This window comes from Narcine bancroftii, chromosome 4, assembly GCF_036971445.1.
Source record: "Narcine bancroftii isolate sNarBan1 chromosome 4, sNarBan1.hap1, whole genome shotgun sequence".
Taxonomy (NCBI): domain Eukaryota; kingdom Metazoa; phylum Chordata; class Chondrichthyes; order Torpediniformes; family Narcinidae; genus Narcine; species Narcine bancroftii.
The window spans coordinates 295,980,573-295,999,315 of NC_091472.1; the positions used below are offsets into that span (position 1 = coordinate 295,980,573).

Genomic DNA, 18,743 nt, shown 5'->3' on the forward strand with positions numbered 1-18,743 from the left:
TAATTCAAAATCCCCTCCCCCCCCTTTTATAACAATGCCCACTGGTTACTATGCAAATCTCTATAACAGTGTAAAACTAATAAATTCCCCAGCCTAAATATAACACATGCAATTAAAGTCTAAGCTACACTTCCAACCAGCCCACAGAAAAACTTAGACACAAAACAAACACAAAATATACAAGACTCACAAAACTTCGATCTCAACCAAAGCAAAGATCATAAACAAAATTCAGTTTGTTTGGTAAACTGAAGCCAAAAGATCTTTGAGAGAGAGAGAGAGAGAGAGAGAGAGAGAGAGAAAGAGAGAGAGAGAGAGAGAGAGAGAGAGAGAGAGAGAGAGAGAGAGAAGAGAGAGAGAGAGAGAGAGAGAGAGAGAGAGAGAGAGAGAGAGAGAGAGAGAGAGAGAGCACAAAATTTGAAGTTGTGTTGCTTGCAGAGAGAGACCCACTGACTTAGTCTGGATCCTTCTGGCTGCCTTCAGAATATTCATCCTTTTTGAAATCCCAACATTCTAAACTGTCCTCCATACCATGACTCATGCTCTGGGCCTTCTTCCACTCCACAGCACTACCCAGCGGTGGTTCATCATCCAAATCCAGACATTTTTTAGATCATTTTTCTCCACATGCTCAGTCCGTCTCCCACTCTCTCAGCAGTCCACCTTCACCTTGGCTCTCTAAGGCAAACTCTCACTTTTTAACTTAAAACCACACAACACATAGGCCAATATACAACACAGAACCATGTAACACTACCCTCTCAGTTTTTCTATCCAGGGATTCTTTCTACAGCCCAGATGGTGTACCAGGCTGCGTCCTCGAATTCTGCAAGGACAAAATGGCTGGAGTTTTTAAAGACATTTTTAACCTCTTGCTGCTCTGGTCTGAGGCCCACACCTGCTTCAAAAGGACATCCGCTATACCGGCAATCAAGAAAAGCAAGGTGATGTGCCTGAATACCATTGGCCTGTAGCACCTGCATCTACCATGATGAAGTGCTTTTGAGAGGTTTGTTATGGGGCAAGTCAACTCTTATTTCAGAAAGGTCCCAGACCCCCTTCAATTTGCATATCGTCACATTAGGTCAATGGCAGATGCCGCCTTGCTGGCCCTCCGATCTATGTTAGATCTCCTGGATCAGGTTGTTCATTGCCTACAGCTTGGTGTTTAACACCAACATACCATTAACCTTTTTAATCATTCTGGGAAATCTTGGTCTCAATTTGTTCATTTTGAAACTGGATTATTGACTTTCTCACCAGCAAACCCCAATCAGAGCAGCAATATTACCTCCTCCCTGCTGACTATCGGCACAGGCACCTCATGGCTAAATGCTCAGTCCTTTGTGCCATTTCCAGTGCCCTCATGATAGCGTAGCCAAGTTCAGCTTGAAAACAAGCTGCAAATCTGCTGATGACACTACCATTGTTGGTTAAGTGACATGAGATGATGAGCGAGAATGATTGAGAATCTGGTTGGATGGTGTCAGAACAGCAATCTTGTTCTAAACATCACTAAGACCAAGGAGCTTATCGTGAAGTTTAGGAACAGAAGTTTAGGAACAGTGAGGGACCACTCATCTCTCCTCATTGGTGGGACAGTGTTGGAGTGGGTTGGTACCTTCAGGTCCACAATCTGAGGAGCTCTCCTGGAGCCAGCACATCAAAGCAACTGTGAAGGAGGCACACCAATGCCTATACTTTCTAACAATTCTGAGGAGATTCATCACATCGTCAAAGGACTATCAAACATCTACAGGTGCGCCTGCAGAAAGTATACTTTTCTCATTAGTTACATCAGTGTCCAGGAACACACAAAGCTGCATAATATAATAAATATAGCCAAGCTCCAATGTTCTATCCATTGATGATATCTATGTGAGGAATTGTGAAGCAGTAGCAGCGGTAGAATTGTCCTCACCCTAGTTGCAACTACTTCTCACTTCCACCTTTGTGTAGGAGAGAAGACTGATGTCCAGCAACTCTTGGTTCAAGAGCCATTTTGTTTCCAAGGAATATCAGCCTCTTGAAGCTCTCCTCACCACCCTGACCAGAATCTACTCTGGAACCGCATAAAGATCTGTCTGCACTAATTGAAATGCCACTTTTATTTTCTTGCACTGAGCGTAACAACAAATATACCTTATCCCTTTCTATACTGGCATATTGAAGCTGGTGTCTCTTGCACACCTGTATGGCTACAGCAAGTAAGAATGTTGTTGCACATAGACATGGTACTGGTGTGTATGACAATAAACTCATTATCAGAGAGTTGAAAGGCTTTGGGTTGTCAGAAACTGCATCACTTAAGTTTCTGATCAAGGATATTGATTGGGTGACATGGTGAGCTCTTGTGTTATAAGCAGTATTTATTGCCTCACGCTTGTGAATGCTAAGATGATCAATTTCCAACAGCTATTTTCATCTCTTGAAGGAGCTCATTTCGCTGCCCCCAAGCCAGGGAACAATGCCTGTCTCCACCATATCAAGCTGTGCATCATTCAAAGGAGGTAAGATATTTTTACCTCTTTATTCCATACTTCTGACTCTTAATTTCTTGCTATGGATTAGCCCTTAACCAGTCCACTCCAATCATGTTATGTTGGTCCACATCAAGCCCAATTCCTACATTTAACGTCAATATCACAAATTAACTACTGGGTGTCTGCATTAAAATGTCACACCCCAATCCGTGGATATTTTATCCAAGTCCATTTTTCTGCTACGAGCAAACTTTTTTGTGTTATTTTTATTGCTAAACTATTTATTGGTAATTCAGGTTCTGAGAACAGCTTAATGGTCTTTGAACGATGTATACCTATATTCTTGTGGACTGTTAACTTCACAGACAGTTAATACATCACTTAAGCCACAATAAATTGTCTTACCAACTTATTCTTAAATATACTATTTAGCCTTTGGAATCTCAAGAAGATCATTTATATTAAGACTAATGAAATATTATTTCAGACTGTGGTTGAAGATATGTGGCGAATGAGTTTAAAGATTGCTTGTGCAAGCAAAAGGCTGTTTAGTTTCATGTCTTATTTAACTTGCTTCAGTGTGAAATTTAATTAAATATGCATAATAAAAACTATTGTTATCAGTCATCTGAATTGTACAATCAGCTTTCCATCAAGGCAATGTGGTCTCTGGTTTTTTTTCCTATTCATGGTGACACCAAGCCAATTAACAAACATAATCCCAACAGATGCCAAGCAAGGATAGCTAACTGAGCTGAATAATTATCTTGGTGAAATTCAGTTTTTATGATTTTAGATGTTGATAAGCTATTAGCATACGTGTTTGTTTTCAAAAATATTTATGCATAAAATAGTCTGTAACGGAAAAGATCATTATGTATTTATATATATCTGTCAGGAGTTCTGTTGCCATGAATCAACAATGCATTAATATCTTATATCCTGATCTTAATATACAAGACATGTAAAATAAAACTATAATAGGCTAATACTTAAGAAATCAGATGATTTTTGAGGCTTTGCAAGGATTAATGAAAGGCTTAGAGAAGTAATCCAAAGTAGCAGGTTCTAGTCAGTTACACGCTTGTGCTCTATTTGTGGAATATGAGAGTCTTTGAATGATGTATACCTATATTCTGTGAAAGGGGAGATCATCGATATCTGGTAGAATGTAATTCAACAGTGATTTGAAAATGAGATTGAGAATTTTGGAATTGAATGCACAGTGTAAATTGATATTATTGGGATGGGAGTGATGGATATTGGTAGCTATCTTGAGACTAATTACCTCAGGGTCAATTGAGTAGCAAGAAGGATTCTGGAATGATTGAGATTCTAGGTGACCCAAAGGCCTGAAAAAACACTTTAGCATTAAAGTGGTTCGTGAAATACCCAAACAATGGGTTAAACTCAGCAGGCAGTATCCAGGTTAGAAATGGTCGGTGGAAGTTTCGGATCCATGCTGTGAACATTGATTCTTCTAATTTTAGATGACCCCTAACTCTATCTAGTCCCATTGTTTCAATTTCTTCTTTACCTACTCCTGATATTACTTATTATCTATCCTCATGATCTTTCCTTCTGCCTGCCTGTCTCTCCATTTCTCTCTTTCTGTCCAATACCTCTTGGTCCCCTGTTTCCTTTCCTCCATCTCCGTCTCCCCCTTTTCACAGAGCCAAAATCAATTCTCACTTTTTTATCTTGTCATATCCACCTAACACATTTTGTTTATTAGTCTGGACTCTTCCCCTTTCCATTCTTCCCCCTTTCTCTCCCAATCTTTATTGGGACACCTGTCTGCTTTTTGCTTATACCTTGAAGGGCTCAGGCCCCGAACTTTGGTGCCATATCTGTACTCCTATGAATGCTACGAGACTGGCTAGGTTCTGCCAGTATTTACTGTGTTTTTACCTCATGGTCCCTTTCCAACTTCTTTCCCCTTCCTCTACATTACCTAAGTGGCCCCAACCCAAAATGTTGATTCACCTATCCCAACTGGATGCAGCCTGATCCATTGATTTCCTCCAGCAGATTTTGTATATCCACTGCTGAAGTGAACAGTTTTACTTGGGTAGAAATAAGACCATAAGACATAGGAGCAGAAATGGGTCATTTAGCTCATTGAATCTTCCCTACCATTCAATCGTGAGTTGGCCCATCTACCCACAATCCCACTGCCCGACCTTTTTCCTCATAACCTTTGATGCCCGGGCTAATCAAAAACCTATCCTTCTCTGCTTTAAATATACCCAATCACTTGGCCTCCAAAACCATCTGTACCACAAATGTCATGCATTCCTCACCCTCTGGCAAAAGAAATCCACATCCCTGTTCTTAGAGGTTGCCCTTCAATCCTGAAGTTGTCCTCATGTCCTAGACTCTCCCACCATGGTAAACAACCAAGATAAGTACTATTGGTCTTTAAACTGAAAAGTTTGAAAATTAGATCAGGGTGGGATACAGGTGAAAAATGTTTTAAACCTTTTTCTTTCCACTCACAAACCACTTTAATCCTTATGCCTTTGGTGCTTTGTGATTAGTAAGGGATTGGTTAAGGTGGTATGTGGGTGCGAAGGGAAGGTTGAGAACCACTGCTCTAGACCCAATTGATACTGAAATATTTTGCTTGAGAAACATTGTCATTGGCTCATTTCCTTTGGAGTTCTGAAACCATGCACATAACAAGTCAATTAGGTACGATTAAAACAGTGGATTTCAAACTTTTTCTTTCCACCCATGTACCACCTTAAACAATCTCTTACTAATCGCAGAGCACCTATGGCATAGGGAATACTCAAAGTGGTATGTAGGTGGAAAGGAAAGGGTTGAGAACCACTGCCTTACCTAAAGTTTGTGATCAGGGCTAACATTAAAGAGGTTTTGATTCATCTATGACTCAGAGCCAGTCAAGATATTTTAATGGAATGGAGCTGGCCATGCTGATAATTCTGGACATCAACTGCATACTTGGATATTTATTAGACTTAGACATCACTCTTTAAAAATAAGTAGTTGTAAAGTTCAGTAGTTCATTTTATTCTGAATTTAATCTCTTCCTCAAAGAAAGAGGTTTTAATATTCTTAAGGCAGACATGGATAGATTCCTGATAAACAAGGGAATGAAATGACCTGAAAGAGAGTAGAGGTTACAACTGTATCAGCTATATTCTTATTTGATAGCAGAGTTAGATCAAGAAATGGAGAGGTATACTTATCTAAATTCATATCTTCTGGGACTAGAACAGTAAAATCCCTGTAATCCAGGATTGAAGCAACCAGCAGCCTCAATCAACTGACAAAAAAAAATTTGTGGAAAACAAATAAGTAAAAAATATGGGTTTAAAATTGGAATATGCCAATCACACAACATGTAATCTCAAACAACCGGAAAATTCACTTATCTGGCATCTACCAATCACCAGAGGAGCTGGGTACTAGGGGTTTTACTGTATGTGACATCAACCAGAACTCAAAAGGCAGAATGGGAATTCTGGGAACCAATGATATATCCAAGTTTTCTATGTAGAGAAGTGAAATCAGTGTGACATATGAATTTAATGTATGTTTATAAACAGCACATGATAGAAGTCTGAGGATTGTTGAAGGGCGCACGAGTTCCAGACTGAGACCATGTGCAAATTGGAGGAACGATACCTCGTATTCTATCTGCACACCCTCCAACGTGATGGCATTAACACTGACTTCTCCAATTTCCATTGGAGTCTTTTTCCATTCTCCCCTTCCCCTATCCCTATTTTTCCTTTCCTCCAGCTCTGCCTTCACAGAGTCACCCCCATCTCCTGATCATTTCTCATCTTCCCTCCTCTGTCCTCCGATCCATGTCCACTTATTACCCTTTGTCTATTGCCCTGTGCTCTTCCCCCTGCCCTTTCTTCCCTTCTCCCCCAACCCTTTCCATCAGGTGCTGGCCTGCTTTTTGCACACACCTCGAAGGGCTCAGACTTGAAATATTGGTTATACATTCGTACCCCCAAGGATGCTGCAAGACCTGCTGAGTTTATCCATCATTTCTGCATTTTACTGCAATCACAGCAACTGCAGACTTTTGTTTCACTTAATAGCTGTATTAATTGGTTTGATGGGGAAACGTACAGTATTAGCAAGAAATATTATTGAGAAAAACCGAAAAGAAACCTTAATTAAGTTGTATAATTACAACAGACACTCGAGTGTATACTTATTACATTTTCAAAATTAATTAATAGTTTATCCTTATCCACCTTGTACCTGAAATACATATTCGTGTTCCAAAGCATGTTGCATTTTATCTTCCATGAAAAACAATCTACTTCAATTAATTGCATTATTTTTAATTTAAAATTTGTGAATAGATAATTCCAAAGTTTTATTTTCATTAGCACATGTACTAATTTAAATAATTCAATTAAGAATTAATTCTGGAAATATGGTATTTGTCTATAACTTCATTGCATTGAGTTTTCAGCAATAACCCTTTTTTTCTTTCTCCTTCATATGAACTATCCACTCATTTCATGGCCATCCTGTCAGATCATTTTCTGCTCTTGTTCCACTTTATTTCAGTGATCTTCTCCAATTGTATGTTAAGTCTCATTAACAGCTGATACCTGCTCTAGGTTTGATAATGGTATTGACTAATATTTCAGTCGCAATCACTTTTACCCTAGAATTTTTGCCATTCTTCTGTAGTTGTGTGATCTTGGAAATCAATCTAATAATGACTCACCTCTTGTTTTGCATTTCTTCTCCATCTATTTAATGACATTGTTGTGTTGAGAAGAATATCAGGTTCGCTGGGTTCACAGAGATGAGTCTGGGCACAAGGGTTACAATCACGCACAACTTTTATTAACCCACAGGAAACAAACAGGGGAGAAAATTAAATGATACTCAATTACTAACTCACATAAGCGACAATATAAACATTCACCTTGGACATCAGTTAGACTCTGACAATGGTAAACCTACATTCGACCCCTGTTACGTACTAGACCAGCAGCAATAGGAAAACACCAAGACAATGGTACTTTCAAAAACAATCATTTTTATTATTAATTATTAGCAACATAACTTTTCTTATTTAACTCTAAACTTTACTCTAACTTAACCCACTATGCACAAATGTATAGGGGTATGGGTGTGTGTGTGTGTGTGTGTGTGTGTGTGTGTGTGTGTGTGTGTGTGTGTGTGTGTGTGTGTGTGTGTGTGTGTGTGTGTGTGTGTGTGTGTGTGTGTGTATGGCAAAACCAAAATCATTACAGTTCAAGCATAATTCTGAAGAGATTATTTTAAAGTTTAGTCAGTTTTGTTTTGAAACTCAAATTCTTTAAATTGTTGCTCCAAAGCAATTATGGAGTAAGTGTGAGGCATCAGACATCTCAAAACTCATGAATTTTTTGTAGAGCAGTTTTCAAAGAATTTTGTTCTTCATACAAATGATTTTCCCCACTGGCATGGAGGTTACAGTACTTGTGTTTTCTTCTACAATCATTTCACAAACTCGCGTATGAGGCTGACAAAATAACCAGTACAATAGTTACAATTCAGAAACAAGAATGATCTTTTGCTCAGAATTGGGTCAGTCACAAGTGGCTATTTAAAATGCTTCCTCAGTGCTGTTCTCTCTCTCTTGACCAAGAGAAGCAGCACAATATCCATCTCTTCTGGAGCCATCATTAGTCTGTGTTACTCACTGAAAATTACGGCATTTCAATCCTGTGTGACTTGTGGGATATCCAAACAACTTCTTCTGTTTTCAAAATGTCTCTGTTTTGAATAATATGTTCTCGGAAATGTCTTTAATCATGTGACATGACACCATTACTGTCTTTGAAATTTAAATTACAAAAGTTTGAGCTCAGCTCAAACACCTAATGGCATCCATGCATACACAACTGTTTCCAGCAAACATTCATTGTTCCTGCAATTGAATGGACAATCACTCTAGCTCTATAATGGTTGACACAGCTTCCACCAAACAATGGCTTAACAGGCATTTCAACTTTCAAAATGGTTTCTCTCTGAGCATAATTGTCTCTGTAAGTGCGCCATGTCCACCCTAAAACTTACTAAGAAAAGTATATAATAACACAATTCCGTCACAACCCCCACACATACTACACACAATGTTTCACTAAAGCGTCAATATAGACATTGTCAGAGTCCTACTGATGACCGAGGACAATGGTAAACCTAAATTCAACCCAGCTTGCACACTATAAACAGGGACTTTAACATATGCTCCCGGTTCCCTGATCATTGGGATTGTGGTTCTACTGCAGGTATTGATCTATTGCAATACTACAGCTCAGCTTCAGTGTACCCACAACACTTCTAGCCACACGCACAGTAGTGACCTGGCATGGAGCGGTGTCTGGAGCTTGGGCCATGAGGCAGAAAGAGTGAATGTGCTCTGTGCTGCTGCTAAATATAGTAGTAATCTAAGCTGCTACCCAATTGTGACCCTAGATGATTTAAATTAGCCAACGACAAGTTGTGCACTAATTAGTGGTCAGAGTCTAACCTTGACTGACAGGTGATGTGACTTCCGAATAAGTTTCAGGCAGGGAGAACACATGACCACCTGCAATACACACATTCCAAGCAGGCAGAGAGGCCATACTTCCTCTTCACACACCACAGACATTCACTTTGGGTGAAAAGTTGCCATGCATCGGGACAGAAGTATTGAACTTTGTCAAAGGCCAATGGCAAATTGATCAGATAGGAAGATAATTGGCTATTATATGAAAAATAATTCACAGTAATCCCCCAGCTGAGGATTAATGATCCTGAACAAAAAAAACTAAACTGCTTGAGGAACTCAGTGGTCAAGCAGCATCTGTGGAGGCAGAAGAATAGTCAACATTTTTGGTCCTGATGCAGGGTCTTGATGCAAAATATCAATTATTCCTCTGTCTCCCAAGATGCTGCTCTTTGTTTTTTTTTCACTGGCTCCAGATCCAGAATCAATAGTCTCTTGTGCCTCAATGATCATGATTTTGGCTTGAATCAAAACTAGTAAAGTAGGCCTGTTAATGTTGATTGATATTCTATATAATTAGCTGTAGTTAGGAGGGAAATTTGACTTTACTAACTTCAAGAATGAATTACTAACAAGATATTTCAATGTTTTGTATCACTATTACATTCACCGATGAATGTAGATATCGTATAGAATCCTGACCCATTGCCATTCTGTGCTGAAGATCTTGAACTTGGGTCAGTGGACATACCCCTGAAGTTTATTTGTCAAGCATATTGTCAAGCTTGGTTTTCGAGGAATATTGGAAATTTGGTTAGGAGAAAAAGGGAGGTGTACAAGAGGTGTAAAGAACAGAGAGCTGACAAATTGAAGGAGGACTACAAGGAGTGTAGAAGGAATCTTAAGAAAGAAATTAGAAATGTGTTCAAGATTGTTTTCTGAATCAATTAGTAGAAGAACCGACTCAGGACAGTGTAATACTGGATCTCCTGTTAGGGAAGGAGCTAGGTCAGGTATCAGACATTAATGTTGGAGATCCAATTGGGTCTAGTGATCATAATTCTGTTAGTTTTAAGGTAGTTTTAGGGAGGAGCAAGGAGGGGCCTAAAGTTGAGGTTCTGGATTGGAGAAGAGCAAATTTCGAAAGAATAAGAAGGGATTTGGGGAGTATTGAGTGGGACAGGATATTTTCAGGTGAGGGTGTAAATGAGAAATGGAGGATATTCAAACAAGAAATTTTGAGGGTACAGAGTAGTTATGTCCCAGTGAGGATCAAAGAAAAGGCTGGAAGTCATAGGGAGACTTGGTTTTTGAGGAATATTGGAAATTTGGTTAGGAGAAAAAGGGAGGTGTACAAGAGGTATAAAGAACAGAGAGCTGATAATTTGAAGGAGAACAGAGTAAAAATAAATCCAAAGGGTTTCTATGAGTACATTAAAAGTAAAAGATTAGTGAGGGATAAAATTGGACCCCTTGTAGATAGTGAGGGTAGGCTGAATGAGAAGTCAGAGGAAATGGGGGAAATTTTGAATGATTTCTTTGCCTCGGTATTCACTTGGGAAAAAAATATTGAACCAGTTGAGGTAAGAAAAATAGTGGGGAGGTAATGAAGCATATAAGGATAACCGATGAGGTAGTGATGGCTGTGTTGAAAAAGATACAGGTGGATAAATCTCCGGGACCGGACAAAATATTTCCAAGGACACTCAGGGAGGCTAGTGGACAGATAGTGGGGCCATTAACTGAGATATTTAGGATGTCACTGGCCACGGGACACAAAGGACTGGCCACAAAGGATTGGAGGGTGGCGCATGTGGTTCCGCTGTTTAAGAAAAGGTCTAAATGTAAACCTGGGAATTATAGGTCCATGAGTCTGACGTCTGTGGTGGGCAAGTTGATGGAAAGTGTTCTGAGGGATGGTATTTACAATTATTTGGAGGTACAGGGATTGCTAGGGAGTAATCAGCATGGTTTTGTCAGGGGTAGATCATGCTTGACAAACCTGATTGAGTTTTTCGAGGGGGTTACAAAAAAGGATGATGAAGGGAAAGCTGTGGATGTTGTCTATTTAGACTTTAGTAAAGCTTTTAGTAAACCCTTCTCCATTAACAATGGCGTGAAGCAAGGCTGTGTTCTCGCACCAACCCTCTTTTCAATCTTCTTCAGCATGATGCTGAACCAAGCCATGAAAGACCCCAACAATGAAGACACTGTTTACATCCGGTACCGCACGGATGGCAGTCTCTTCAATCTGAGGCGCCTGCAAGCTCACACCAAGACACAAGAGAAACTTGTCCGTGAACTACTCTTTGCAGATGATGCCGCTTTAGTTGCCCATTCAGAGCCAGCTCTTCAGCGCTTGATGTCCTGCTTTGCGGAAACTGCCAAAATGTTTGGCCTGGAAGTCAGCCTGAAGAAAACTGAGGTCCTCCATCAGCCAGCTCCCCACCATGACTACCAGCCCCCCCACATCTCCATCGGGCACACAAAACTCAAAACGGTCAACCAGTTTACCTATCTCGGCTGCACCATTTCATCAGATGCAAGGATCGACAATGAGATAGACAACAGACTCGCCAAGGCAAATAGCGCCTTTGGAAGACTACACAAAAGAGTCTGGAAAAACAACCAACTGAAAAACCTCACAAAGATAAGCGTATACAGAGCCGTTGTCATACCCACACTCCTGTTCGGCTCCGAATCATGGGTCCTCTACCGGCACCACCTACGGCTCCTAGAACGCTTCCACCAGCGTTGTCTCCGCTCCATCCTCAACATCCATTGGAGCGCTCACACCCCTAACGTCGTGGTACTCGAGATGGCAGAGGTCGACAGCATCGTGTCCACGCTGCTGAAGATCCAGCTGCGCTGGATGGGTCACGTCTCCAGAATGGAGGACCATCGCCTTCCCATGATCGTATTATATGGCGAGCTCTCCACTGGCCACCGTGACAGAGGTGCACCAAAGAAAAGGTACAAGGACTGCCTAAAGAAATCTCTTGGTGCCTGCCACATTGACCACCGCCAGTGGGCTGATAACGCCTCAAACCGTGCATCTTGGCGCCTCACAGTTTGGCGGGCAGCAGCCTCCTTTGAAGAAGACCGCAGAGCCCACCTCACTGACAAAAGGCAAAGGAGGAAAAACCCAACACCCAACCCCAACCAACCAATTTTCCCTTGCAACCGCTGCAATCGTGTCTGCCTGTCCCTCATCGGACTGGTCAGCCACAAACGAGCCTGCAGCTGACGTGGACTTTTTACCCCCTCCATAAATCTTCGTCCGCGAAGCCAAGCCAAAGAGTAAAGCTTTTGACAAAGTTCCCCACAGGAGGTTAGGAAAAAAGGTGGAGGCATTAGGTATAAATGAGGAGGTAGTGAAATGGATTCAGCAATGGTTGGATGGGAGGTGTCAGAGAGTAGTGGTTAAAAATTGTTTGTCCAATTGGAGGCCAGTGACTAGTGGAGTTCCTCAGGGATCAGTCCTCGGTCCACTATTGTTTGTTATATATATTAACGATCTGGAAGTAGGGGTGGAGAATTGGATAAGCAAGTTTGCGGATGATACAAAGATTGGTGGTATTGTGGACAGTGAGGAAGATTACCGTAGATTAAAAGGTGATTTAGGAAGGCTGGAGGTGTGGGCTGAGAAATGGCTGATGGAATTTAATACAGATAAGTGTGAGGTGTTGTATTTTGGAAAGGCAAATCTAAATAGGTCATATGCATTAAATGGTAGGCTATTGAGATGTGCAGAGCAACAAAGGGATTTAGGAGTTGTGGTAAATAGTACCCTCAAGGCTGATACTCAGGTAGATGGTGTGATGAAGAAGGCATTTGGAATGTTGGCCTTCATAAATCGGAGTATTGAATTCAAGAGTAGGGAGGTTATGATGAAATTGTACAAGGCATTGGTGAGGCCAAATTTGGAGTACTGTGTACATTTTTGGTCACCAAATTATAGGAAAGATATAAACAAAATAGAGAGAGTGCAGAGAAGGTTCACGAGAATGTTGACAGGATTTCAAGGTTTGAGTGACAGGGAAAGGTTGTGCAGACTGGGGCTTTTTTCTCTGGAGCGCAGAAGATTGAGAGGGGACTTGATAGAGGTGTTTAAGATTTTAAAAGGGACAGACAGAGTAAACGTGGATAGGCTTTTTCAATTAAGAGTGGGGGGGATTCAAACTAGAGAGCACGGTTTAAGATTGAAGGGGGAAAATTATAAGGGGAACATGAGGGGAAATTTCTTTATGCAAAGGGTGGTGGGGATGTGGAATGAGCTTCCGACAGACGTGGTCGAGGCGGGATCATTGGTTACATTTAAGGAAAGACTAGATAGTTACATGGATAGGAGAGGACTGGAGGGGTATGGACCGGGTGCTGGTCAGTGGGACTAGGAGGGTGGGGATTTGTTACGGCATGGACTAGTAGGGCCGAACTGGCCTGTTCTGTGCTGTAAGTGGTTTTATGGTTATATGGTTATATGCCAACTAATTCAATGTTACTGAGGTCATTGTTGAATTTGGTGTGCTGGTTGGATAATTTGCTTCTGCAAGCAACACTTTACATCATTGTTACAGAAACTAGGTGTTAATATCAAGTGCTGACTGGCCTGAGCTCTCACTTAACTGGTCAATCACAGTGACCACAACAGCAATATGAATACATTGCTCCTGTTGATAACTTTAGGCAATATATATTTCAAAGGCTTGGATTAGACGCTAATATGCTTGTGTCACATACCTGGGTGAACAAACAAACAATGTTAGTTCTTTTCTCTTCTGCCATATCCACCAATGACTTCTTGCCTGATGGCCTGTGTGCCTCCCCCTGCCCCTTTTGCTCTCCTCTTTCCTTCTTCCGCCCCTCCATCCATTTATTCAGGTGCCTGCCTACCTTTTGGACTTTGTTTTACTTGGTTGACACATTTTTTATTTTGTTACAATTGTTTTATCTTTTCAAAGGCTAAGATCAAGTGTAGTATCTGTTTAAATGCATTTTTATCTAAAAATGTTTCAAGGTCTATGCAATGAATGGTCACTGCAACCTGGAGTAAAATGCTCTAGACAAAATTTTTGGATGATCACATTGACATAACCAATATTAAGCTAGTGCCTAGTATGCATCTAATCACACCAGAGACTTAGCAGATAAAGACCATTCAGACTGTTTCACCATTCAAATCATGGCTGATGTGCTTTTCCCTTCATTCCTGCCTTCTCCCTTTGATGTCTTTGTTAATCTAGATCCTCTGTTTTAAATCTACCAAATGACTTGACCTCCATAGCCATCTATGGCAATTAATTCAACAGTTTCATTATCCTCTGGTGAAAAAATAATTCTCCTTGTCTCTATTTTAAAGAGACATCCTTTTATTCTTAAGGCTATGTCCTTTGGTTCTAGATTTTATAAGTGCTGGAATATCTTCTCCATATCCACTCTATCCAGCCCTTTCAATATTTTGTCCATTTCAATGAGATTCTTTCTCCCCCCACCACATCCTTCTAAATCAGCCATTCTCAACTGGGGCCCTACAGCCCCTCTTAGGGCAGGGGGGGAGGGCACAGAGCATTTAAGTAAAAGCCATGTTTTCTTTTCATCTCATGTAACATAAATATTTTTTGGTTTTTTTTGTAGTCGGTAAGAGAGTAGTGTGGAAGAAACCAAACTTGACTGCTTCACGGGGAAGGGGGCCTATAAACTTTGAGCAGAGTCCTAGAAGGGCCATAGATAAAAGATTGAGAATAGCTGTTCTAAACTCCAGTGACAACAGGTCCAGAACCATCAAACATGCCTTGTGTTAACCCTTAACCCTCATGTCATCACTGGCATCATTCTCATAAATTTCCTCTGCATCTCTCCAATGCCAGCAACGAACCTTTATCATTGACGTCAGTCATCAAGTAACATCTGGTTAAAGCCTTCCCAGCATAACTTGGAACTTTCAGGTTAGGAAAATGATGGTTTGATGCCATCTAAAGAGTCATTTGGCTCACAATAGGACCTTTTTACAGAAACAACTCTAACTCGCTGAAGATGGGTCCCACTCTTCAAACTGCTCAAACTAGCAAATAGAACTTAACTACTGTGGATTTAATTTTCTGGGCATCTTTGACCATGTGAAGTGCTGTGTTGGAAATGTCTTGACTCCCTTCAAGGGGGCTTTCCCCTATGTTGCCTTGACGATGATTAAGATGCATGTGGTGATATGACCACCAGCCTACTGCAGGGGGTGATCTCTGTATCTGCAGGAAGACCACTTAAGGGGCTGACTCCACCTGGCTGGCTGTCAATCAGCCAACCTGAATATAAACCTGAGCCAGTCACACAGGGAGCCACCAAGGCTTGAACTGGTGCTCAGACTTTTACTGGAATAAAGCCTGTTGACCGGTCTTTTGAGTTTTGTGCTTGCTTGCTGCTACTTCAGCGCACCACAGTGAAAAAAAAACTAAGTTTGGTGTATGCGAAGGAGAGGGGAAGACTATGGTGTGTAAATCTCTAGGTGAGAAGATAGGCAAGGTAGCTGGGTGTGGTACATGCATCAGTTTCAACATTATAGTCCTGCTTTCGTCACTTCTATGTTATTTTCCCAAGAACGTCAAAAATATGTGTCTATTTGGTTTCTTCCTTTGGGCATGCAACACATTCAGGAGTATATCATTGTCTCTCTCAAAGAATCGGTCCTCCGTAGTTATAACACATTAAGGGTTGTCGTGTGCCTCGCAATGGGAGTGTGCCTTTAAGGTCTGCTGCCTTGACTGGTTGATATGTAGCAAAATGCCAATGAATTCAGTAAGTTGGGCTTGCCTACATTGACATTGTGATTTAACACAGCTTTCCACTCAAAGATTAAGAGGTGTGTTTGAAGAAGGATTGAAAATCGGATTAAAATTTAGTTAGATGAGAGGAAAAAAAATTAAAGGCTTTTTTTAATGCTGGAAGTGGATTCCACAGAATGCTATTCTGTGACCACTTCTATATAGATACATTTAAAGATTTGGAATGTTGGGCAGAGTAAGGACAAAACTTCCTACCTAAGTAGGAGATGGCATCATTCATTTTCAAAGGAAGTTGAAAGGGGTTGTTGAATTGTGGCAAAGGGGCAGAAATAATTCAATTAGGTGTTCATTTCCATTTCTTTGAGTTTCTGAGTGAGCCATATGGCAAAGGATTTTGTTGCACTCTATAATCAAATACTGGTGAACATTTAACTGAAAAAATAGCCTGTGATAATTGGTTGAATGTTCTTGCTGCACTGTAGGAAACTCGGTTATTACAACTGAAAGAACTGTTATGAGTGAATTGCACAATACCGGTAGTGATCTGTTTCTCTTCCTCGACGGAAAATGAGCATGCTTGTACTGGGTGATAATGCGTCAAATTTATTCAGTTACTTTCATTCTTCCCAAAATGATTGATTTAGCCTTAATGACTTGACAAGCACTGCATTGTGATTCCATTTGCACTCTTTTTTTTCTAATATGATTTATATTTTGAAGAATTGGTGCTGCTTAATAGCATACTATCTTTTACATCTTTGATTTCCATTGAAGCTTATTTGCCATTATTGTGCCATTTCTTTAATGATTGGTGAATGTGGTCAGCTATTATGATTAAATATGAAGTGACTAAAAGAGCAGCGATGATGGGTAGAAATACCTCCAGGTCCTCATACTGTCAGGAGGTATTGTTCTGATTTATATTTTCAAGTTGTAGGACAGGTTGCAAAAATTCTGCTAGGAGGTAATCAATGATGCTTGGGGCTTAAGAGAAAAATCATTTTATTTCCCAGTAAAATAGAAAGTGTATGGCTTGAATTCTATTCTTAATTATCTTGGGAAAACCCTCAAGAATTTTTCACATTTCTTCATGGATCAGTCGAAACTAGTGCAGTCTTACATAAACTAGCGCACCAGGCTGTTGACATGATGGGTTAAGCTGCTTTCCCTGAACATGTCAGTTGTCATTGGCAGGGCCTCATTACCAACATTCCAACAAGCTTTCACACACATCAGCACCACTTTATGGGGCAAATTAACTTAAAACTTCCTTCACTTCCACACATCTCATTATTACCTGCAGTGATCACAGTGGATTGAAGGGTTAGACATTTTTTTTTCGCTCTACATCATTTCTTCTCCTCTATTAACTGAGTTTGGTCTTTTCTTTGAATATTTTATTTTGATTTTACAGACTCGTGCATTTCAAATAATACAGGAGAACATTCATCCCCTTTTACAGAGTTTATTATACTGAGTCTTTTTTCCCCCTTTCTTTCCACCCCCCACCACTTCTCACCTCCCCTCCCCTCCCACACCAAAATGATAAATTAGCAAACACATACTAGTCATGAAAGAAATTAAAACACAACAGAATAACAATGGTTACAAATGGGTCACAGAAATAATCCAAATATAACATAAACCAAGAAGATATCTGAGTAACACAGAAAAACAGAAGAAAAAGAGGCAATGCAAAAATAAAGTCTTTCCTTCTCCTGCCCTCATCCCCTCCACCCCAAAATGAAGCCGTCCTCTTATAGGCTTATCTCACCTCTGAATATGGACTATAAGATAATAGCCAAAACCTTGGCAAATAGATTGGCTTGATATTTGCCAATGTTAACAAGCCCAGATCAGGCAGGGTTTGTACAGAAAAGCCAATCAGCAGACAACATAATTAGATTACTTAATATAAATACATCCGGCACAGTCAAGGGCGGACTCAAGTGTAGCTGTGGCTTTGGATGCAGACAAGCCCTTTGACAGACTGGAGTGGGATTTCTTGATTAAAGTGCTGGAAAAGTTTGGGTTGGGGCGGTCATTCATAAATTGTGTCAGGGCCAAAATTGTTACCAATGGGCAAACATCTCCAGCCTTCCCACTAACCAGGTCTAGAAGACAAGATGGCCCTCTGTCCCCAGCTCTATTCGTATTGGCTATTGAACCACTGGTGGAAGCCATCCACCAGGATTCGGGTATTAAGGGGTTTAGAGTGGTCCAGGAAGAACATAAAATTAATTTATTTGATGATGATGTGTTAATATATTTGACAGAACTGGCGGGGTCATTGGCCAAGTTGCAAACCACACTGGAAGATTATGGTAAAATCTTGGAACACAAAATTAATCACTATAAAAACGAAATAATGCCACAAACAAAAGGGGTCGATAAAGAATACCAGCAGGAAAGTAAGTTCACAAGTAATGACCACAAAAGGGGATTAAGTATCTGGGGTTAAGAGTTGACAACATCTTGCAGAATTTATATAAACTGAACGATTTCCTTCTGCTTGGAAGGATCGAGGGGGCCCTACACAGGTGGATGAACCTGCCCATAAAGTTGATGGCTAGGGTTAACTGTATTAAAATAAATGTGATGCCAAGACTACAATACATCTTTCATTCTTTTCCCATGCCATTGCCCCAGAATTTAAAAAAAACACTTAACAGACGTGTTAGTCAATTTCTTTGGAGGGGCATGGCAGCTCGAGTATCCATGGAGAAATTAACTTGGGACTATAGTCTGGGGGTAATGAGGCTCCCAGACTTCAAAGAGTACTATTGGGCAGCCCAGTCAAGGTTTATCACATTGCTCTTTGAGGGAAATGGTATACCCTCCTGGGCACAAATTAGTCGACATACAGTAGGAGAGTAAAAATATATAAATGGGACACTAATTAGTAATATCAGGGAAAATGGACAGCTCTATATTAAAATACATAATTCAAATATGGCAAAAGATAAACTAGATCATTGGGCTAAAAGTGGGATTGTCTCC

The 18,743-nt window shown here is 40.5% G+C and overlaps 1 long non-coding RNA gene across 1 annotated transcript in view; it reads left to right on the forward strand.

The window, feature by feature from the left end:
* The first annotated feature begins 580 nt into the window (after positions 1–580).
* Positions 581–18,743, forward strand: part of LOC138760170 (uncharacterized) — a 48,564-nt gene continuing 30,401 nt past the window's right edge. The window contains exons 1-2 of the long non-coding RNA XR_011355483.1: positions 581–944; positions 2,435–2,510. This is a non-coding gene — a long non-coding RNA (uncharacterized lncRNA). The remainder of the gene's footprint in view (positions 945–2,434; positions 2,511–18,743) is intronic.